The 24,803-nt window shown below is 41.0% G+C and overlaps 1 protein-coding gene across 3 annotated transcripts in view; it reads right to left on the bottom strand.

The window, feature by feature from the left end:
• The window catches only part of nav3 (neuron navigator 3), a 398,636-nt gene that overhangs the window by 287,328 nt on the left and 86,505 nt on the right, over positions 1-24,803 (bottom strand). The window contains exon 1 of one of the 3 annotated variants that reach the window (XM_040050290.1): positions 5,077-5,478. The exons of the other annotated variants lie outside the window; for them this stretch is intronic. The gene's annotated coding sequence lies outside the window, so the exon portion shown is untranslated. Of the gene's footprint in view, positions 1-5,076; positions 5,479-24,803 lie in introns of those variants that run through there. 3 annotated transcript variants of the gene reach the window in all.

The following is a 24,803-nucleotide window of genomic DNA, read 5'->3' as shown; positions in this document are numbered from 1 at the left end:
CCCTTATCACTGTGGTCTCTGAGGCTGTTTCCAGTTACTTTATATATATATAGTACATTGATTAGTCATATCATTTGAAAATACCAGTAAAACACAACATGTAAGATATCCAAGAAAACACTGCACCAAGCTTTTCACCAAGCAAGTCAAATTTATGATTAAAATGGCTGAGGCTTAAATATTAATGCAGGAAATACAACACTTCAAAAAATACACTTTAATTAAATCCATTTTAATGTCATATAAATTCACATGTAATCCAGTGAAATCTAAAAAAAAAACAGCTTTTTTTCTCTGTTAACTGTTAAAAAAAAATCCAAAGTAAACTTTGCCCAGTTTCCCTTTATTGACTCACTGTATTCATTAACTCCATTCTCTGAAAACTCCACTCTCACCACAATAATCTGACATCAGTTTATAGATAAATAATCTGTGTCACACCGTCTCCAGGCAGTCTTTGACCAGTCTTTCAACCCACAGCACCACTGGCATCATGTTGTTCCTGCTCAAATTCAAATTCAAATTTTATTTGTCACGTACACAGTCATACACAGTACGATATGTAGTGAAATGCTTGGACAACTGCTCGTGACCTAAAGAAAACAAAAAAGGAAAAGGCTATGAATAAGATAGGAAATAAATATGAAAAATTAAAAAGGGTAAATTTAACTAGGAAGGAATAAAATATAAATTAAGGTTAAAAATGAAATAACTGTACAACACAAATTAGAATGAAGGGTAAATTTAACTGGGAGAATAAGATAAAATATATAAATTAAAGTTGAAAATAAAATAACTGTACAACAAAATACACAATATAGAACTATATAAGAATGTATGAAGAAATATAAATAAATATATACACAATAACAGCAGCGTGATTTAAGTGCTCTCCCTCCTTGGGCTCGTCTGACAGAGAGGATGACATGCAAGGAAAAAAAAAAAGCTTTTCCACTCCTCCTTTCATCTACATACAAGCTGCATTACCACCCAATTACACTTAGATTACATTAATGTGCTTTCACCCAGCCAAGCTTCCTCTGCGTGCGCCAAACCCATTCTCCACCCTCTGCGATGCCTGCGCAGAGCATTATGGTGGCGCGTAATCTTGTGCTATTGTGTCGGGATTAACGTCAAATCTCATTATAGCGGTGGTGGATCATGGAAGACAGAAGGAGCGAGGAGAGGAGGGGTCGTCTTTTTTCATTTTAAGTATAAAAGAAGAAGAGAGATTATAACAGGACTATCAACAATTAGGCACTGTGGTATTTTAGATGTTGATTCATAATAGACAAGAATTTGTCATCAAACGTGCGCGCGCGCACACACACACACACACACACACACAGAGTCAACTCAACAAATATCAAGAGGTCAAAATGAAGTACCGTGCCACAACACAACTAAATGCACCATAAACAACTGACGGATCCTCCTTCAGCTTGCCACACCCTGCCCCCCGTCCCCTTCAGCTTTGCTTGCAGTTCATAAACTTCTCTTTTATAACCAATAGATTTGTGAAGGTTGTAATTGTGTAAGTGATATACAGCAGTACCGGCTCAGTTTAAAAGACCACCTCACAAAGTGATGTTGAGGGGAGAGCCTGTCCCTATTAAATAAAACAGATTGTCAGGCTAATTTACATGGGGACCGAAATTGCATTTCAAAGCATACGCACCATTTTTAAGAGGGTAGAGTATTTCCTTGCAGATACACAATTTTAATTCCCTCGTGTCACATGCCAAACATTCTAAACACACACACAGAGTGTGAAAAGAATCCCATATTCTCATGCACACATGCTCACGCACATTCCCCCTCCCCCAGCAGTGCACCATGCTGGTTGTGAGCCTCAGGAGCCCCAATAAATCACATGGAGGCCCCAGAAGAAATGAGGGATAACAGCACAACAGTGTTACAAACATTGATTGCCGAATGCCTCATCTTTTTATATTCACAGCAAGGCAGGGGTGCTGGAGGGGAAGGACAGCTCAAGAAAGCTTGTGGGCCAGAGGGGTGTCAATACTCGCTATATGCGCCGAAGGTCATTGGAATTTATTTTATTCAGTTATTTCTGTAATGGCAACGAGATTCTGTTATCAACCTAGGGGGGATTTTCAGAAAGAACATTTAAAGATGGAAATTAATAAATCAAATGAAGATGCTGAGATACTCTGGGTCATCATAGGGCAGCATCAATATTTCCAGGATCTTACATGAAAAAAGCCCCAGCTTTGTGAATGTGTTGCACGAAAGATCAAAACCCTCCCACAGCTCAAGTGTCGCCATATAGATTTCAAAGTCACACATGAACGTCGCATAGAGTGGGGGAAATAAGTATTTGATCCCCTGCTGAATTTTAAGTTTGATCAAAGAAATGAACAGCCTCTAATCTTTATGGTAGTTTCTTTTTCATGAAGAGAGGAAACATGTCAACCAAAAATCCAGAAAAAAGTTCTATATTTGATTTGCATGTCACTGAATGAACTAAGTATTTGATCCCCAAGCAAACCATCACCGAGTACAAAAACCTTTCTTGTAGTTGGACACCAGGTTTGCACACATCTCAGGAGGGATTCTGGCCCACTCCTCTTTAAATCCTTTAGGTTTCTTGGCAGCTGCAGCTTTAGCTCCCTCCACTCAGCGTCATTGATCTCTGAACAACAGAATAAAATTCTGGTCTGTTTAGATTCATTTCTGTCCCTAAAACATAAAAATGCAAAACGTTTCAGCATAAACAGGCTATCAGGAAAGACCTTCCTGGGGAAAGAGAAGACATCAGACAACAGAATGAGATGTCAACACTCCAACTAGAGGACTTCTTGATCAAGCTTGCAAATAGTAATGAATAACAAGGTATGCAGAAAGGGCTAAAAAGGGCTGAGAGAAAAACTGCCAGGGATGAAAACATATTCCTGAATAACCAAGTGCAGGACGTGAAGATTAAATTTGAGGCTCAAATAGCTTAGGAGGAAAAACTTAGGTCTGCACAAAAAGAAAAACAAGACTTTATAAAAAACAATCAGATTCTTCAGGAAGATCTTGGGGCCTTAAATACGAATCTTAAAGATGCAAAAGAACCTGAGGATAAATATATAAGACAGTTAGAACAGACAAGAAAACCTTGAATCAGCAAAGCAGTGTGAAGTCTCAAAGCAAAATCAGCTGGCAGATAAATGTAAAACAAAACAGGAAGACAACCAAACCTTAAACCAATGCAGCATGAATCTCCAGAAGGAAGTCCAGCAGCTGACAGAAAAACCGCACGGATGATGAGGGTGTGGATCTAGTTCACAGAACTGAAAGCCGAAAACAGGCCAGGCTGGAGCAAAATGCGAAAGAACAATATAAAAATGCAAAACTGTGGCTCCTCAACACATTCTAGGAAATTAAAGATCAGGTGGAAAACATTTACTGAGGGAATCTGAAGAGGTCCATGATGACCTTGGGCGACTCAAAGATTTAGGCAGCAAATATGAAGAAATCAAATCAGTTAACGAGACCCTTAACCACAAGAGTTGTGCTCTTCACAAAAACATCAAGGGGCTCCAAAATGAGCTTCATAAAGGTAAAAACACAGAGGACAGAGATACAAACAATCAAGCAAAAAAACCCGCAAAGGTGGCATGTAGATTATTTTTTATTCAGTTCTTGTAGTAGATATGTGTGTTTGAGTTACAGTGACTGGTACTGCTTAGCTAAAATGAATCCAAGATTTTGAGGGGGGGGGGTTGTGCTTGGGTTTGCTGATTTTTCAGTCGTGGTACAGCTGTCGTTAAGAGCTTCTTCACCTCAAACTACTTTACAAATTATAAAGTGAGGAAAGCTACCAGAAAAAAGACTACGGGTGAAAATAGATAGATTTACAACAGCAACGTGTTAGCAGCAGTGTGTTACACTCTACCGGGACTACAATCATAAAGATGATAATTAGGCAGTAGAAATATTCATCCAGGTAGCTCCTCAACCAGTTTCTTCCCTGACAAGGGTGGAGCACATGCAGAAGTCTACACATAAGCCACGCCATGTCGGTTGGTGTGTCACACTCTGCCCACAATCCTGTGTGGAGGGAGGGGTGAGGCGTGGTGATGGAGGGGAAATGGGAGAGGACCCTTCAAGTCTCCAGCATTCCATTAGCCATTCTGTGATGTACTGCTCCACTACCTAGATTCTTTCTCTCTCCCACACACACACACACACACACACACACACACACACACACACACAAATGGGAGACCGGTTTCTCTGCCTCCTCTCTACACCCTCCCCCATCCTACTGCCTCTCCTCTTCATCCTCCTCCTTCACACACCTCACACCCTCTGTCAGTCACCATCCATCACACAAGACCTCCACAGATGTGCTTGCAAATAGCACCCACACACACACACACACACACACACAGAGCTCACACTCAGTCCTATGGCCACATACACACACAACAAGCACCCTACCAAAAGACTCTAGACTCACTCTTTCACTCCTCACAGGCTGGTCCAGACACACACTCCTGCAACAGCTCTCAGCGTAACACTCTCCCTCGTTTTCACTCAAACATAATCTGGACCCTACTCTCGCACATGTACGCACACGCCAAGCCACCATCTCTCTCATCTGTGGCAGTAAGAGGCTCGCAAAGCAAATACCTCCACGGCTGGAGGGAAACAAACCCAATTAGGACACAATTAGCATCATCAGATCTACCTGTGAGACAGAGCCTCACGCACATGCTGGCACAACAAAGCGGCATACGGGATGGGGCGGAGGAGGTGGGTGTGAGAGGTTTGTGGAGGAAGGAAAAAAACCCCAATGCTCACTCACTCCCTGCTGCCTTTAAAGGCTGCTGCTAATTTCCCCTGCCTTTCTGATCACTGCAGAAAAAGAGCAACACTAATGAGCCTCACTCCTTTAAATGAATCAGTAGTACAGCACACCAGATAACACTACTTCAAGAAAAAAAAAGGTGAAAATGCCAAAACTCTGAAAAGTTGTGTACATAGAAAAGGACACGATGTGTTGTCTAAGTCACGCTGATCAACAAGTTTGAAGCCAAAGACAGAATCAAATGAACGTCTCACCTTTAAATCTCCTGCCATGAACTACTTTAAAGGAGGACTCAACTCTATAAATATTCTCCTGCAGGATCCTGCTCCATGTGTTACATATCCAAACCTGCCTGCAGCAACAAGAATAAGAAAATCCTTTCTCTAGATTCCAAGTACACCTTGTTAACCCTTTTATCCAGGATGCTAACTCCTCTCCAGTGTGAGTGCGGTGCATGAGAGAGAAAGAGGACAGAGTGGTACTGTAATAGTAGTAGAATGAGGCAGGAGGGATGCTGGTGGCTCACGTCATGATAGAAGTAGTAATCTGGCGTGCTCCCGATCAGCCAGGGAATCCAGCCACCGGAGGAGAAGAAGAAGACGATGAAGAAGAAAGGAGGAGAGCAGAGGGGAGAGGAGAGGGGAATGAAGGCAGGCAGCAGTGAACGAGTGGAGGATGCGAGCTCCCTCCCCTCACACTACTGAGTATCTCTCTCTCTCCTACACACACTCCTACCCCCCGCCCTGCTACAGATTGCATTGCACTGATGAAATTTTAATGGTTCTTTTAGGAAGAATAATGAACATGCTAGTCCCTGGAGTTGTGTGTATGTGTGTGTAAAAGGTGGGGGGGGGGCTTACTACACACACCTACAGAGGCATGCAACAAACGTGCACATGTGCAAAGACACAGTGTGCTTTTCCTCCTTATTCTTCTTCTCTCTTTTTACGCACTCTTTTTCTCTGTCTCTCTCACACACAGAGCGATCCTGCACAGATTCACTTACCCTCGTCATTCTTTTACACACCACATTCAGAAACACACACATGCACATGCCATCCAGACTTATATTCAACAACATCAAATACTGCTACTGACAGGAAGACACACACACACTCACTCACTTACATAGCAAAGAGAAGATTGGGATGGGGGAGTAGACAGTGAGAGATCCAACCCATCCTTAAAATGCTCTCTTGGTATACACTGTCATCCCCACACACACACACACACACACATATTCACACACAGGCACACACCCCAATGAAGTGGAACAAAGAGCACAGAGGCAGCATGCGGAGGCACCGGGAACTCCACGTCGTGAAGAAAGTGAATCTTTAAAGTGTACTGAGTTTACTGCTGCTGGAGTGTATGTTAGAGCACAGTTAATAAGTCACTAATAAAAAAAAATACCTAAATTGTTAATCAAAAGATTAACAATTACCACAAGAAAATTACGTATGACACATCCATATAAAGGAAGTGCTTCATTTAATTGCTGAAAACTCTACTTTGAAAGCTCAATCACTCTCAGGACTAAATAAATCTTCACAAACTCATTAATTACGAAGGCATTAATAGAATTATTAAAAATGTAGAGCTATGGTTAACTTTTTGACTCTCAGGCCAAAGGGACTGGATTAAAATAGGGCCCCAAAAAGCCAGAATAAATGCTAAATGGCATGCTCTGACACTGATGGATGCATTGCGGGCCAATTGGATTTGAGTATCTTGCTCATGGATGCTTTTAATATAAACAAAGAAGTTACATACTGACCGGCCTTCTGAACCCACATGCTGATTTGCGGTTTAATGGTAATGACTTACATGTTAAACAGTCGGAAAAAAGGTTTCCCTAAAGAGTAAAGTTCAGGGGGGAAATGCAGCTATTGTTGTCATCGTGACTGTATGGGAGTGGTGTGCTTGGATTTGTCTCACAATGGCAGCACAAAGCAGCCCGCTGCTTGTCACAGTCAGCAGGTCTTTTTAAAACATTTTTTTCTTGAAATTTGGTTGGTGCCTGGTGGGATGTTTTTGAGCTGCATCCCATCTGGTTCAAACCAATAGGACAAAAAGAAAGAAAGAACCCAAACCAACACACGTCTCTGTGATACGGTAATATTTGTTCTTCTGACAAGTACAAAGGCTGAAGACTGAGAAAAAAAACTAAACTGAATTTATTAGGCGTCATTTTCTCTCCCACACTCGTTCTCTGGAAACCACTTGTGCTGAATTAAACAGGATCAACTGGTGGACTTGCCATATAATATGATCTGTACATCTACAGTCAACATCACAGAGATACTCTGACCAAAACGCTAATTACTTCTAGACCTCCGTGTCTATGCCATTCTTCGTCACCTGACTTCCAGAGTAAGATCACCATATCATTCAGAGCATTCCTGCCACTGCTGTGTTCGTCAGGTCCGACTCATTTACTCCCTCCTGAATAAATGGGTCGGACCTCCTCTCTTCTTAAAGCAGAGAGAGAGAGCATGCAATGTGTAAAAAGAAAAGAAGAAGAAGAAATAAGTAATGCTGGGTACGTTATGTTTTGATCACATTTAATGGATGTAATAATGTTTTCATTACTTTAGCATGAGCCTCGTAGACTCCTAGGGTAAAAGAAAGGGAGATAAAGCTTAACAGATGCTTGCTAGCACAGGCTTACTCACTTTATTTGTCTTAACGTTTGCTAACATCTTAATAGTTTAAATAAGTGTGATTTTCCTCTTTTCTTTTCTAAGAATTTTTACTAAGATTAACTCGTAAATGCTATACCAAGAAGCACTAAGAGAGCAAAAACTTCTGCCAAGGCAGCACACTCTCAGGCCAGTATTAGCATTGCATTTTGGGTTTTTTTTGCTCTTTTAAAATTTGCTTAAAGAAGTTTGTAGCGCAGTAAAAATAAAATACATTTTATGAAAGTTTGACTTTATTTGATCTTGAAGAAGAGGTCAGAGGTCAGAGTAATGTGATATTTAGAATCCATATGTATCACATATGCCTACATGCTGTCAATAGAAACAATCACAGTAGGAAACACAGTTTTCAAAATATCTCTATATAGCGTTATTGTCACTTTGACCATCAGATGAATCCATTGACTTTGAAGGAGAGGTCAGAGGTCAAATGTGACATGATGTTTTAAATCTTTACACTGTATATGTTGTCAACACACACCACACTTTTAAGAATCACACTTTCTAGGTTATAAGGCTTTTTGTCTATTTTCAACCATTCACTCATTGAGCTGACCTTATTGACCTCAGTGGATGTAAGCCACATTTGAATGGATTATTACCATGACCCCACTCTACACTCCTACAAAGCTTTATTAGAGTTCATTCAAAACATTATGAGCAACTGTGTTCACAGAATGAATCATACGCACGCACACAAACAAAAACATAACTTACTAGGCGGAGGTAATGAGCTGTTTAAAGAATACTACAGTTCAGCATTATTCTCCTTGTAGTACTCAACACAGCTGCTGTAGCACAAGAGTAAATCATTGGACATTTAAAAACATGATGTGTACATGAAAGAACATAAGAAATCCACACGATCCATAAAAAATAACAACCATGAGTCAGGTTGGTATATACACCAGTCTAAAATGCCAGTCCTAGATTCTGTAACACACAAAACTGAATGCACAACAGCCCTCCTGCGCTGTAATCCAACAGGTTACAAGAGCTGAGTTAAAACAGGAGACAGATTAGCGCAACACTACAAAGTGTTGGCCCTACTATGAATCCTGTGGCTCCTTCACGTTTGCCCTTTTGCACCACAGATCACCATTCATCACAGGGAGCAGCAGTGCAATAAAAAGAGCTTAAAATAACAAGAAACTAAATGGAATAAAGAATAAATAAAAATCAAGAATAAAAAGACTGGAAAGCTAGCAGTCTACCACAGTACCAATTCCTCATAACACATGATGTACTGCAGATCCCAGGTGTGACTTTTTCAGCCATATCTACTTTCCTGCAGACTGCTACCTTTTGCAGTTCCCAGCCCCTGCGCAAAACCCCCCCAAATCCCATCAGGATTGTAACGCGACATGACCGCAAGTTTACCTGATGCAGAAAGACGTAAGACAATGCTGAGCACAAATAGATTTCAACAATGTTTCTGGAGAAAAACAAGCAATAAACTCTCTTTAGCTGAGGAAACTGTCCTCGTATTCCTCATCAACCTGCTGCATCCTACCTCTGCACTCCATTCCTGGAAAAATCCAATTACCTTTGAGGATTATACCCATCTATGCCCCAAAAAACAGAGCTGAAAAAGCAACCCTAATTTAAATGCCCAGCTCTGATGCCATGTTTTGTTCCCCTCCAACGCGCCAATTCCCCGGAGACAAAGTTTTCCCTCAGTGTCACCGAATGGAATGTGCTTCTCAGTCTCACAGACCCGCAAAGCCACTTGAAAGTATTTCTTTTGTTTTTTTCTGAAATGACACGATGCTTGAGAACCGGAGAGACAACAAGTCTGTTGAGTCTTAGAGGATGTTTGAGGTCTGTCAATAATGATGGGAATACCAGTGGGAGACAGCTTGAAAAGCACTTTAGCAGCCCAGCAGGGGGTTTGATGAGAACAGTCGTTATGCGTGACGTGTGAATTGTTCTCTATCCTGGGATACAAAAACAGCAGCTCACAAGGTTAAAGCAGTCTGGAGACTAGGTCGGCTTCACTGCAGCTGCAAGATTTACAATAGTGACACCTGAGCAATAGGCCGACGTCATATGTTAACGTTTGGAGGAAAGCGAAGAATAGGGAGCACAGGGGTGTCAAACTTAAGGTTGGTGGACCAAAACCAGCCCACAATGTAAAGAAGAGCCTACATTTAGGACTTTTAAGTGTATTTTCACAAGTTGTACAGTTGTTTCTACTGATAAAAACATCCCATGGCTATTCATACTAAATCAAAGTCATTCAGTAATAGATCAACAATTAAACCACAGAAAAAACTGTTTTTTCATTACTAGTTCAAATCATTACTATATTTTGTGGGTTTTCTGTTTGTTTTTTTATTTATTAATTTTTTCACGATTTCAGAAAATAGACATTTACTTTGAAATAACCGAAGTTTTCTGTTCCATAATTGCATTTTCTGTAATTTTACACGTTTATTTCTTGCAGTTTATACCTGTAGAATCATGTTTTTTTCATTTACTGGAGCAGCAATTTTTTGTAAGTGGAAGTGCTGTTGAATTTGCACTTCTTTTTCTAAAACAAAGATATTCAATTGATCAAATGTAGGTAAACGTCTTTATGCTGATAGAAAAGGGAGTTTCACCGATCATACTGGGCATACAGGCTCCAGTGTTCCTTGTTGTTCCTGTTCCTCTAAGGCTGAAAAAAATAGAAGGTTGTATGAAATGTTTTTTTAGACGATCACAATAAATGTCCATTTTAAATTACAGAAGAACAAAGTCAAATATTTACTCGGAAAAATCCCCTCTCACTCACCTTCATAGCATATGAATGGATGCCTAGAAGGTGGGAAATAAGTATAAAAAGTTAATGGGATGCTTTAAAGAGTGATGTAAAGGTTAGGCAAGGTTTAAATGAACTTTAAAATTCAAAACCCCAGATACAGTTCAAAAATATAAATAAATCAATCTTCACTGCAGACCAGACGGACAGCATACCTGGTGAGCAGGATATGATCGATGTGAAAAAAAAGAAAAAAAAGAAGCCCAAATCCAATTAACAGGTTGTTACCGAAGTGACCTTTCCCTTCATTATCACTTTCAGGCATCCCCTGGCTTCCCAGTTTAGTGGCCATAATGGAAGACATTTAAAGAGTCGCCAAACTGAAATTGGTTATGGCTGAGCTGAGGTGTGTCTGTTCAAAGATAAGGGTTTCCATAACTAAGAGAAATATATGAGGGCTTTCCTGAAGGAAAATTAACGACATTAGTGTCACAGCACTTCCGCCTCCCTTTTGCTCCCTCTCCGGGTGCCCAGGTGCAGTTTGGTTTTATACTATCTCATTTACGAGGGATCGTAATGGGTGGGCGAGGCTCAAAACAAACAGGAGGCCAATTAAATGTAAGGGCTTCCTGGGCGAGTCGCCAGTAACAGGGCAACAACTCGTTTCACGTATTCTCAGAGGGGGAACGTTGGATCTGATGTCCTAAATGTTTAGTTAAAAAGATTTTCATATATTTTGAGTTGTGGTGGATAATATGGATATGACACTTTCTTACGGTACACTGAAACGTTCATATAAATCATATTATAATAAGTTCACTTGCAAATCGATTTAGAAGTTATTCATGACTATGGTTGTTAGTTTCAAATGACTGTACATGACCAGAGCATTCTCATTCCCAATGCATAACATGTCATGGCCCGAGGCACGTCATCCTAACACGAAAGGTACCCTTCCATGTCCTTATGAAACGCTCCGGATTCTTAAAGCGAATTGAAAGGCTTTCTATGCGCTTTCCTTTTTGTTGCTTTGCAGCTTTCTATTGCACCCCTAACATTAACCATAACCTTACATTTATAGATTCATTCCAACCCCCTCTCGTGCCTCGGAATACGTAACATACAGACGGGTTGGGCGCCCAAAAGCATAACATAGATTTGTCGCATAGCGTCGGTATGTTACGTTTTGGGATAAAAACATGTTGACATGACAGAAACAAATATTGAAAAAATCCAATGAATTGGTGTAAAGAAAACATTACATCTACTATCCTACAACTATACTGATATTAAACTAATCATCCACAATCTCTAAAGCTTGAGCAAAATGGTCATAAATCGAAGACCTATTGTAGTATATTGTGACAATTACTATCCACTCTGCAATTCTTCTTTACTATTTATTTGCTCAATTTATCACATTGTTTGGTTATGCCTGGTGCAAAATGCCTTCAGAAACTATACAAAAACTTTGCACACATTAGCTAGTTCTAACTACTGTAGCTTAGCTACAAATACCTGCCTTTAAAGGGTTAGCTGAGACCACAATAATGCCAAAAGGAGAGCCAATATCAGGCTTAAAATAAAATCAGTGTGTAAAACTACAGTATAGTGCATTGTTTTAAAATAAGGGAACTTTGCATATGTATATATATTTCTACCAGTTTTTTAACCACATATTGAATTTTACCATTTACTATTTATGGAAACCTTTGTTAAAATAATGTGCTGGCAGAAAATTATTGGAACATTTTCCATTTTATCACTGAACATTTTCATAAAATACTTTATTTAAGTAGCCAGAAATCCATCAGTTCACTAGGGTTGGGATTTTCTTTCCTAATTAATTTATTTCAGATTTCTCACTGTTTAAGGGGAACTGCTAATTCCCAGTGGGGTCCAAATGGTCGGCCCTCTCACAACTTTGAGGTTAAAGGCTAGAAAAGCAATGTTGACCCCAATATCAGTCAAGGGATACCAATTCAATGGCACTTAATTCTTATGGAAATCTGAAATAGATCGATCTACACAAATAAGTTGTCTTTATGAAATTTTAATTTGCCTTGGAAAAGGGTCGAACAATAATACAGAGCGCAGCAGCAGCAGTCTGCGTGGCTTTTGACAAAGAAGATAAGAATAATGAATAGAAACACATTATCTATCCACCATGGTCTAGTGATGTGTCGGTCGCGAAAGAAACGGCTGTTAGAGCCGAATCTTTGACGTGAATGATGCGAGCCGGCTCCTTATCGCAAGTCGTGTTTTTTGGGGGTTTTCTCACCCTCTCTCTCGCACTTTTTTCCGCTTCACTCCGCATGTGAGCCTTGTGCTTTGAGCTGGGAAGAGGAGGGAGGGGCGGTAGTTACACTCTCAGTAGCACAGGAACAGAGCGGGAGGGAGAGAGAGAGAGAGCCAGGGACAACAACGTCACATTAGAAAGGTATAGTGATCATCCACAACTATTTTCAGTTACAGATGATAAAGGATTCAGAAAGTTTATTCATGCAGGCTCATATGACAGAGAATGTGCATCTTCTTTTTGTTTTCGTATTTTAATTTATATTTAATTGTGTTGTGGTTTGCAGTGTTTTGTGTTGTTTCACTTTAAATTTGTAAAAAGAAAAAGCTGAAAATTTAAATAGTTAAAAGTTGAAATGTGAATAGTTGGTTTTTGTATTATATGATTTATTTATTACATTTTATGTGAAGTGAAAAAATAAACGTATATTTACGGTGGCCCCTAGAGACGAAGCACATACAAACTCAAAACACGTACAAAACACAACAGAAGTGCTCCAGGATGCTAGGGGGCAGTGTTGAGCTTTTGTTACCTAGTGGCTACACAAACCAGCAAGTACCAAGGACCGGCTTTTGGTGTGTGGTAGTAACAGGTAAATGAACTTTTTTTTTTTTAAATAATTTGAATGTATATGAGTGCTTGTGTATAAATACACAAACAATACACATGTGCTTTCAATTGTGTAATTTAAGTGATCTAAGTAGCTCTGGTTTGGAAGTTCAGTTAATGCTAGAAATGTGTTTTGGAATTTGTACGTGCTTTTTGGAGTTTCTACGTGTTTTGTCTCTAGGGCCCACCGCATATATTTATATATAAACATATATAAATAAAACATTTTTTTTTACATTAGTAATTCCTTTTGTGCATTATTTTATATTATTGTTAATTATAAATTAATTAAAGCACCAAAACAACCTGAAGAGCCGGTTCGGAGCCGAAAGAGCAGGTTCTCTAAAAACAGCCAGAAATCCCATCACTACCATGGTCGCAGAATACAGTCAGAACATTCTATGCTAAAGATAAGCTTAACACACAGACAACAGCCGAATATTACAATTTTCCATCACAACATATAACTCCAAATGAACCAAAATTGTTCGTGTTGACTAGATATACAGGTGTCCAGCTAAACTCTATCCTAAAACAGCAAGCAGCATTAGAAACATGGTTATCGCATTGCCTCCAAATCTCCTCCTTGGCTAAATGACAGTATTCGTTGTCTACAACGTGATTGTCGTAAAGCGGAGCGCAGGTGGAGGAAAACTCATCTAAATGTTCACCTCCTCTATCTTAAGGACCTTTTAGCTTCTTTTAATAATGCGATCAGAGATGCGAGGGCTGCCCATTTCTCACACTTGGTTACAAAGAGCAGAGGCAATCCTAAGGCGCTATTCAACACCATTAGTGACATTGTTACTCCTGCTCTGCCTGCGGCCCCTATTTTTTCTAACGAGGACTGTGAAAATTTTCTCTCTTTTCTGCTTGCAAGAATTCATAACGTGAGAATGAATTTTACACACTCAGCACCTGCTATCTCGATCTCTACCCCATCTCGGCCCATTATCTTGGATACTTTCTCTCCTGTTTCACTACCTGAGCTGGTAAAATTAGTGAATTCAGTAAAAGCATCCTCCTGTTCACTTGACATTGTACCTGCATCATTATTCAAAAATGCCTTCCAGTCTATTGGCCCATGTGTGCTCACTTTAATCAACTCTTCACTGGCATCTGGTATAGTTCCGGTTTATTTTTAAAACGTTGCTATTCTCCCACTTTTAAAAAAACCTCAGCTTGACTCCTCTCTTTGGAGCAGCTACAGACCTATCTCTTAGTTACCGTTAATTGCTAAGCTTCTAGAAAAGGTTGTGGCTAAGCAACTTATGGCAGCTCTAGATAAACATGGCCTTTACGATAAGTTTCAGTCCGGTTTTCGTCGATTTCACTCCACGGAGACAGCTCTTCTTAGGGTCTCAAGTGATATCTTGATGAATAATGATGCAGGAAAATGCTCTGTTCTACTCATGTTGGACCTCACATCAGCTTTCGACACAGTTGACCATCACATCCTCATTGAAAGGCTGAAAAATTGGGTTGGTGTATCTGGAACTGCATTAGAGTGGTTCTCCTCTTATCTACATCACCGATCCTTTACTGTGGCAGTCTCCGATTTTAGGTCATCCTCTACCTCCCTTACTTATGGTGTCCCTCAAGGGTCAGTTTTGGGGCCTTTATTGTTTTTAATATGTCTTCTCCCCCTCCAGCATATAATGGGCTCTTCTGAGGACATTTCTTATCACTGTTATGCTGATGATATTCAGTTGTACGTTTCTTTTATGCCCGAGGATTTATCTAAGCTTCAGCGTCTGAATGATTGCTTAGATTTGATCAAACGCTGGATGGCTGCAAATTTCCTCCAACTCAACGAGGGGAAAACCGAAGTCCTCGTATGCGCTCCTGATAGATTTTTATCGCAGATAGTGAAAGCCCTCGGTCCTCTCTCACTCTATGTTAAATCCTCAATCAGGAATTTAGGTGTCACCTTTGACTCGAGTCTCACATTGGATGGGCATGTGAAATCTCTGGTTCGGTCTTGTTTCTATCATTTAAGAAATGTGGCTAAGCTGAGCCCGATGTTATGTCGCTCTGAACTGGAGATTGCTATACGTGCATTTATTTCGTCACGCTTGGATTATTGTAATTCGCTGTTTATGTGTCTAAGCAAAGGTTCTCTGGATCGTCTGCAGGTTGTGCAAAACGCTGCAGCGAGGCTTTTGACAAAATCCTCCAAGTACTCACATGTGACACCGTTATTATCTCAGTTACACTGGCTTCCTGTTGAATTTAGAGTTGATTTTAAGATCCTGGTCTTGACCTACAGAGCTGTGCACGGACTGGCACCTGCCTACATCTTTGATCTGCTACAGCCCGATGTCCCTAGCAGGTCTTTGAGGTCATCTGATCAGGGCTTACTTGCTTTAAAAAATACTAAGAGGAGGACTAAGGGTGACAGAGCTTTTGCCACTGTGGCCCCAAGACTGTGGAACTCTCTCCCCCAAACATTAAGAACTGTGGACTCAGCAGCTGTTTTTAAAAAACAACTCAAAACTCACTTTTTTAAAACTGCTTTTGGTTAATTTTTTGCCTGTTTTATTTTCTCTTTTTAAATCTTTTTATGACTTGTAATCTTATGTGCAGCACTTTGTGATTCTGTCTTGAAAGGTGCTATATAAATAAAAAATTATTTATTTATTTATTGAGGTTCCTGCTTTATTTTTAAATGACTCACCTTGATTTACTCTTGTTCATTCCACCCTTTTGCTTTCTGACATACATGTATCTAACTCACCCCACGACATGCACCAAGTTACAGGTTTGCTTTACCATCAAGCTTCTTAGCCAGCCTTTCAGTGTATATTCTTTCTGTTTCTAATTTGACTTTTTGCCTGTTTTATGGCTCTTGCTTTGCCCTTCCCATTGTGGGCTGACTCTGTCTAACGAGGCCTGCCACACACCCTGTACTATATAACACTATTTATGAAAGGAAGAGGAATTACAACCTTTCCTTTGCTAAAGTTTTGGAAAGGAGCTTTTCAAAAAACAAATGGCAACTAATTCACAGTGACTTTTTCTGTGATTATCAATGAAACTGCAGATGTGGAGGAGAGAAAAAAAGCATCTTTATTAGAATAATAAAACCTTTACAACAAGCACAAAATGGCTTAATAGCTTGCTGGATATATTATTCAGGTCTCTGTACATTTTTGCTCGGGTGGAGTCAAGATGCCCCATATGCCTTTGGCATAAAACAGGTAGCATCATAACTCCAGGGCAATTTAGCACAGCACTGTAGATAAACAGAGAACGGTATACTGCCTGGAAAACGACAGGCACTGGCATCTTCATAGCCTTCCATTAAGACTCATCTGGGTGGAAAAGCCGCCGAGGACAGATTTCATCCTCCAACAGTCTCCAGGTTAACGTCGATATTAGATTTCATGGATGAAACAGATGCCACGCAAACCCAAATGTGCGTGCCAGTGTGTGTGCACTCATGTCATTTGGTATTCAGAACGCAGTACACCCACCACAGGCTTGTCACTGAGATCCCTCTGGAATAGGCAACTGAAACTAGAGCAACTTGGGAAATTCTTTGAAATTCCACTTTAATCTATCCAGTCTTGACATGAAATTACACCTGCAATTTTATGCACAGCATGGATTACCTCCTTTAAAGGAGGCATGCTATGCTATGTTTTTTTAACCCGAACTATTGACAATAAGCAGTTTACAACAATGTACTCAGTAGTTTTGAAGCTCCTCCTTCTGATTTGCCTCATACTGTAGAGATGTGTCGGTCGTGAGCGAAATGGCTCTTACGGTGTGTTCACACCGAACGCGATGGACGCGAATAGAGCGTCAGGTTTACATGTAAAGTCAATGGAAAGGCGCGATGACGCGCGATTGCGGGTCCCGCGAAAATTCGGAAGCAGATTTGCGTCGCGAAAACGCCAAAACGCGTGAAACGCGCGTCAGTGTAGCGCGTCTGGCGCGTTTGACTTGCGAATAAAACCACGCGCGTCAGTTTTTGTGTTGCATTTTGTGCATACGCGCGTTTCGCGTCTACCGCTTGAGTTGGAAAAATCTGAACTCCAGCGTCAAATCGCGCCGCGACAACCAATCAGGAGCCTGGTGACGTGGCTGTTACCTAGGTCAAAGGGGCAGATCCAGCCAAAGCCTTTCATACTCCAATGGAGGGGAAGGCTAATCAATGTGGTAGCAAACAACTCGGAGCTGTACGACACCAGCTGCTGTCAGTACCGAGACAGGAATAAAAAGGACCGAGCTTGGAGGAAGATATGTGAAGAGATCGGGCAACCTGATAAGTTCATTCATTTCTCTTTTGAAAATTTTCACTGACCCGGGGAAGCCGCACAAAAGCTAGCAAGCCACCGCTATTTTCCCACTGACGTACAAATACCGTTCTGCTTTTATGCATGTTGTCATATAGTTTATTGTTTATTAATAAACAGCACACAGTGGTCCCGCTGTTCATCCGTCACTGCTTTGCTTTTTCGCTGATTTTTTATTGCACAGTACAGCATTGCATTCTGCAGCCTGATTGACAAATCTCCTTCGTGCCGTGTCTCCTGCGCTTGCCAAATTTATCACGTTTGGTTTTGATAACCATCACGTCCAATAGAAAAAACAGCACAAAAACACCCATAACTACGACCCTCATTCGGAAATAGACACCTGCACCGCGAGGGAAAAAGGCGCACGAAAGTGGCGGGCAGATGAAGACAAACCGCGGCATAATAATACTTTTACGTTTTGCAATCTACAAAGGTTTGCACTTTGAGAATCAATTGTGAGAACTGTGGCCAGGGGCTAGTTATTCTGAGAACCCCTGCTGCAATAAATGAGGGACCACTGTCTACTCTACGATTATTATATCCAACCTGTTAACATTTAATACTGTATTGATAGAACCAACTGATTCTGCAGCAGAGCATCCCCAGTCCCTGAGCTCCTGCTGCTGCACCCACAGATATGTACAGCAAGCACTGATACCTTTTTAGTCGGTGGGATTGCCTTGTGATCACCTTTACTAAATATCTACAACCAATCTGATTATATCCTGTTTTTGTTTTTTTCGATGTTGAAATTAAAATCTAGTAGCAGCCTTCTCATTTCTTTGTGTTTTGTGCTGTTTTACAGGCCCACAGGGGAGGACGGCTCCGAGGCAGATGAGGGACGGGTCCCAGGACGGTCCATCGGCGGTGGAGCTGGCCATCCTGGAGTCCCTGAAGAGGCCACACCAGTCTCCAATGGAGCATTTCCTCCTCAGCCATGTTCCTGCTCTGGAGAGCAGCTGGTCCTTTTTATTCCTGTCTCTCTGTAAATTCTTATATTTTATATATTTATGTTTAATGTTTTTCTGTTTGAGACTTTTAATATTATTTCAAATAAATTTTTATATTGACTAATGTCTCAGTTCTACTACACAGCAAATGTTGGCACACGACTTGACACATGTAGAATTTATTTCATATTATACTAATGACAAAATATACTTATACAGTGAGATGCAAAGGTTTGGGCAACCTTGTTAATAGACATTATTTTCCTGTATAAATCGTTGGTTGTTACAATAAAAAATGTCAGTTAAATATCATACAGGAGACACACACAGTGATATTTGAGAAGTGAAAAGAAGTTTACTGGATTTACAGAAAGTGTGCAATAATTGTTTAAACAAAATCAAGCAGGTGCATCAATTTGGGCACCACAAAAAAGAAATGAAATAAATATTTAGTGTATATCAATGTGTGTGTCTCCTATATGATATATGGGGTGCCTTTGCCTGGATGTGCTTCCCATCCAGAGCTGCACAGCACAGAGGAAAGTTCCAGCGCTCCTGGAATCCCTCTGTGATGGACCGCCAGTCTCCAGGTGAAGGCACAGCCATGAAGTCGTCCACTAGACAGTCCCAGGTGGCCGTCGCTGCCTGGGGGGTGATCTGGCTCACCGTGGACACACCGACTCTGAAACTGAACGCGATGGTCCTGAAGGAGTCCCCGGTGACAAGGAACCTGGACAAAATTGTTCAAAATCAGTATTATGTGTACTGCAGTTACAAAATACATTATTCAAATTCCAAAATACTTTTGTGATGTCAGATTTAAATCACAAAACATGAATCTTACATAAAACCTTTTGTAATTATAAGGATAATTACAAAATGTATATTAGATCATATCTAAAACAGTTGTGTTTTGTTTTAACTTTAACATATCATAATTTGATTGGTAGCAACTTTTACAACTACAGTGAGCCAGTCACTCATAATTCCTAAACATGTCAATCAGGTAGGAATGAAGTAAGACATTAATAGAAATAAAGAGTTGTATGTTGACATGTAGCCCTTTCCTTGCTTAAATCATTAATATTTTTGAAAAATTAATCTGTGATAAGACATAGCTTATCAAGATAGAACCATGTAACTAAAGATGAACCAAACTGTTCAGTTTTATCTAACTCTGTTTTAATAAAGGCTGGTGACCCCTGCTATAGAGTCTGACAGCTGCAGGGATTATATACAAATATTCAACTATCCCAGAATTAAACCAGGTCTAAATAAAAAGGAGTGAGTATCACTACAAAGGTTAACTCAGTGGTCCTAATGCTACAGTTTGATATCAGCAAACACCGAGCGCATACATTGATGTGACACCACAGCCATGCTATCATGCAAACACTGATAACAGCATAAATCGAATTAAATCAGGACTTGATGAGACCTTCTGAGTATCACTAGAAATATTATAAAGAGTCGTCTCTGTACAACAGTTTGCTTTCAGCAAACACCGACAGCATTCACTGTTAGCATAGCACATCCATGTTAGCAGTGTATAACTGGATGGTTTAGCATATTAGCACAGATATCAATAAAGGACTACCGTATTAAATAGTTTTACTAACCTCAGGCAGACGGACAGGCGCTCTGCAGGTGGGACTGAGCGTCTGTAGTTGGTGTCTAGGCGGGCGATGCTGAGACCTGACGAGGGAAAGCAGGTCCTCAAACTGGCCGACGGTGATAGCGCTGGAATCGGCCGTCATCCAGGCGCAGCTCCTGGAGCAAGTGGTGAAACTCACCAAACTGCTCACGCCTCTGGAGGACCTGATGGACCCAGGTACGGCGAGGACGTCTTTTACGCTGCTGCTCTGCTCTCCACAGTACATAGAGAAGGGAGACTCTCTCTTCAAGCGCTAGCTCGACAGCTGCCATCTTGCAAAGATACCGGTCTGGCACAACTTCCTCCCACATTTCCGGTTCACGCGCGTCGCGATGGATTTTTCTTGTACACGCGTCAAATTAGGGGCGTTTGGGGCGTTTTATTCGCGTCCATCGCGTTCGGTGTGAACACACCGAACGCGATGGACGCGAATAAAACGCCCCAGACGCCCCTAATTTGACGCATGTACATTCGCGTCTCAAGGCGTGTCCAAGAAAAATCCATCGCGCGTCAAAATATCATATTTTAACGCGCGTGAACCGGAAATGTGGGAGGAAGTTGTGCCAGACCGGTATGTTTGCAAGATGGCAGCTATCGAGCTAGCGCTTGAAGAGAGAGTCTCCCTTCTCTATGTACTGTGGAGAGCAGAGCAGCAGCGTAAAAGACGTCCTCGCCGTACCTGGGTCCATCAGGTCCTCCAGAGGCGTGAGCAGTTTGGTGAGTTTCACCACTTGCTCCAGGAGCTGCGCCTGGATGACGGCCGATTCCAGCGCTATCACCGTCGGCCAGTTTGAGGACCTGCTTTCCCTCGTCGGTCCCAGCATCGCCCGCCTAGACACCAACTACAGACGCTCAGTCCCACCTGCAGAGCGCCTGTCCGTCTGCCTGAGGTTAGTAAAAGTATTTAATACGGTAGTCCTTTATTGATATCTGTGCTAATATGCTAAACCATCCAGTTATACACTGCTAACATGGATGTGCTATGCTAACAGTGAATGCTGTTGGTGTTTACTGAAAGCAAACTGTGGTACAGAGACGACTATTTAAAATATTTCTAGTGATACTCAGAAGCTCTCATCAAGCCCCGATTTAATTCGATTTATGCTGTTATCAGTGTTTGCGATGATAGCATGGCTGTGGTGTCACATCAATGTATGCGCTCGGTGTTTGCTGATATCAAACTGTAGCATTAGGACCACTGAGTTAACCTTTGTAGTGATACTCACTCCTTTTTATTTAGACCTGGTTTAATTCTGGGATAGTTGAATATTTGTATATAATCCCTGCAGCTGTCAGACTCTATAGCAGGGGTCACCAGCCTTTATTAAAACAGAGTTAGATAAAACTGAACAGTTTGGTTCATCTCTAGTTACATGGTTCTATCTTGATAAGCTGTCTTATCACAGATTAATTTTTCAAAAATATTAATGATTTAAGCAAGGAAAGGGCTACATGTCAACACACAACTCTTTATTTCTATTAATGTCTTACTTCATTCCTACCTGATTGACATGTTTAGGAATTATGAGTGATTGGCTCACTGTAGTTGTAAAAGTTGCTACCAATCAAATTATGATATGTTAAAGTTAAAACAAAACACAACTGTTTTAGATATGATCTAATATACATTTTGTAATTATCCTTATAATTACAAAAGGTTTTATGTAAGATTCATGTTTTGTGATTTAAATCTGACATCACAAAAGTATTTTGGAATTTGAATAATGTATTTTGTAACTGCAGTACACATAATACTGATTTTGAACAATTTTGTCCAGGTTCCTTGTCACCGTGGACTCCTTCAGCACCAAGCGTTCAGTTACAGAGTCGGTGTGTCCACGGTGAGCCAGATCACCCCCCAGGCAGCGACGGCCACCTGGGACTGTCTAGTGGAGACTTCATGGCTTTACCTTCACCTGGAGACTGGCGGTCCATCACAGAGGGATTCCAGGAGCGCTGGAACTTTCCTCTGTGCTGTGCAGCTCTGGATGGGAAGCACATCCAGACAAAGGCACCCCATATATCATATAGGAGACACACACATTGATATACACTAAATATTTATTTCATTTCTTTTTTGTGGTGCCCAAATTGATGCACCTGCTTGATTTTGTTTAAACAATTATTGCACACTTTCTGTAAATCCAGTAAACTTCTTTTCACTTCTCAAATATCACTGTGTGTGTCTCCTGTATGATATTTAACTGACATTTTTTATTGTAACAACCAACGATTTATACAGGAAAATAATGTCTATTAACAAGGTTGCCCAAACTTTGTATCCCACTGTATTAGTATATTTTGTCATTAGTATAATATGAAATAAATTCTACATGTGTCAAGTCGTGTGCCAACATTTGCTGTGTAGTAGAACTGAGACATTAGTCATTATAAAAATTTATTTGAAATAATATTAAAAGTCTCAAACAGAAAAACATTAAACATAAATATATAAAATATAAGTATTTACAGAGAGACAGGAATAAAAAGGACCAGCTGCTCTCCAGAGCAGGAACATGGCTGAGGAGGAAATGCTCCATTGGAGACTGGTGTGGCCTCTTCAGGGACTCCAGGATGGCCAGCTCCACCGCCGATGGACCGTCCTGGGACCCGTCCCTCATCTGCCTCGGAGCCGTCCTCCTCTGTGGGCCTGTAAAACAGCACAAAACACAAAGAAATGAGAAGGCTGCTACTAGATTTTAATTTCAACATTGAAAAAAACAATAACAGGATATAACCAGATTGGTTGTAGATATTTAGTAAAGGTGATCACAAGGCAATCCCACCGACTAAAAAGGTATCAGTGCTTGCTGTACATATCTGTGGGTGCAGCAGCAGGAGCTCAGGGACTGGGGATGCTCTGCTGCAGAATCAGTTGGTTCTATCAATACAGTATTAAATGTTAACAGGTTGGATATAATAATCATAGAGTAGACAGTGGTCCCTCATTTATTGCAGCAGGGGTTCTCAGAATAACTAGCCCCTGGTCACGCACTTTATACACTGTTTTCTCCACACACATGAACATTGGTCACAGTTCTCACAATTGATTCTCAAAGTGCAAACCTTTGTAGATTGCAAAACGTAAAAGTATTATTATGCCGTGTTTTGTCTTCATCTGCCCGCCACTTTCGTGCGCCTTTTTCCCTCGCGGTGCAGGTGTCTATTTCCGAATGAGGGTCATAGTTATGGGTGTTTTTGTGCTGTTTTTTCTATTGGACGTGATAGTTATCAAAACCAAACATGATAAATTTGGCAAGCGCAGGAGACACGACACGAAGGAGATTTGTCAATCAGGCTGCAGAATGCAATGCTGTACTGTGCAATAAAAAAAATAGAAAAAGAAAATCAGCGAAAAAGCAAAGCAGTGACGGATGAACAGCGGGACCACTGTGTGCTGTTTATTAATAAACAAAATATATTCCTAAATGACAACATGCATAAAAGCAGAATGGTATTTGTATGTCAGAGGGAAAATAGCGGTGGCTTGCTAGCTTTTGTGCGGCTTCCCCGGGTCAGCGAAAACTTTAGAGAAAACTTAAGAGAAATGAATGAACTTACCAGGTTGCCCGATCTCTTCACATATCTTCCTCCAAGCTCGGTCCTTTATATTCCTGTCTCGGTACAGAAAGCAGCTGGTGTCGTAGAGCTCCGGGTTGTTTGCTACCGCATTGATTAGCCTTCCTTCCATTGAAGTATGAAAGGCTTTGGCTGGATCTGCCCCTTTGACCTAGGTAACAGCCACGTCACCAAGCTCCTGATTGGTTGTCGCGGCGCGATTTGACGCTGGAGTTCAGATTTTTCCAACTCGAGCGGTAGACGCGAAACGCGCGTATGCACAAAATGCAACACAAAAACTCACACGCGTTTTTTTTTTCGCGAGTCAAACGCGTGAAACGCGCTACACTGACGCGCGTTTCACGCGTTTTGGCGTTTTCGCGACGCAAATCTGCTTCCGAATTTTCGCGGGAGCCGCAATCGCGGGTCATCGCGCCTTTCCATTGACTTTACATGTAAACCTGACGCTCTGGCCGCCTCTATCGCGTTCGGTGTGAACACACCGTTAGAGCCGGGTCTTTGAAGTGAACGATGCGAGCCGGCTCCTTATCGCCAGCCGTGTTTTTTTTTTTTCTTTCTCTCACCCTCTCTCTCGCACTTTTTTCCGCTTCACTCCACACGCGAGCCTTGTGCTTTGCGCTGGGAAGAGGAGGGAGGGGTGTAGTTACACTCAGTAGCACAGGAACAGAGCGGGAGGGAGAGAGAGAGAAAGAGAGCCAGGGACAACAACGTCACATTAGAAAGGTATAGTTATCATCCACAACTATTTTCATTTGTGGATGATAAAGGATTCAGTAAGTTTATTCATGCAGGCCCATATGACAGAGAATGTGCATCTTCTTTTTGTTTTCATATTTTAATTTATATTTAATTGTGTTGTGGTTTGCAGTGTTTGTGTTGTGTCACTTTAAATTTGTTTAAAAAGGAAAAAGATCGAAACACCGAAAAACTAGTTCCTAACGTTCCCGCACAAGTCAAACCCAGTTGCGTTTTATATAGATTATTGCTGTGTAATTTAGTGGAGTAAAGAAAGAAGAGTGAGACCGGAGGGGGAACTTAGAGAAAAAGAAAGGAAACAAAGAAAAAAGCGACAAAAAAAAAAGAAGGACGCAAGGAGAGGGCGAAGGGGCGGACCGAGCCGCGGGACACTCAGTGGATAAGA

The sequence above is a fragment of the Simochromis diagramma genome, unplaced genomic scaffold (genome assembly GCF_900408965.1).
Source record: "Simochromis diagramma unplaced genomic scaffold, fSimDia1.1 OVJJ01000131.1, whole genome shotgun sequence".
NCBI classification, from domain to species: Eukaryota; Metazoa; Chordata; class Actinopteri; order Cichliformes; family Cichlidae; genus Simochromis; species Simochromis diagramma.
This window is presented reverse-complemented; position numbering and strand designations above follow the sequence as displayed.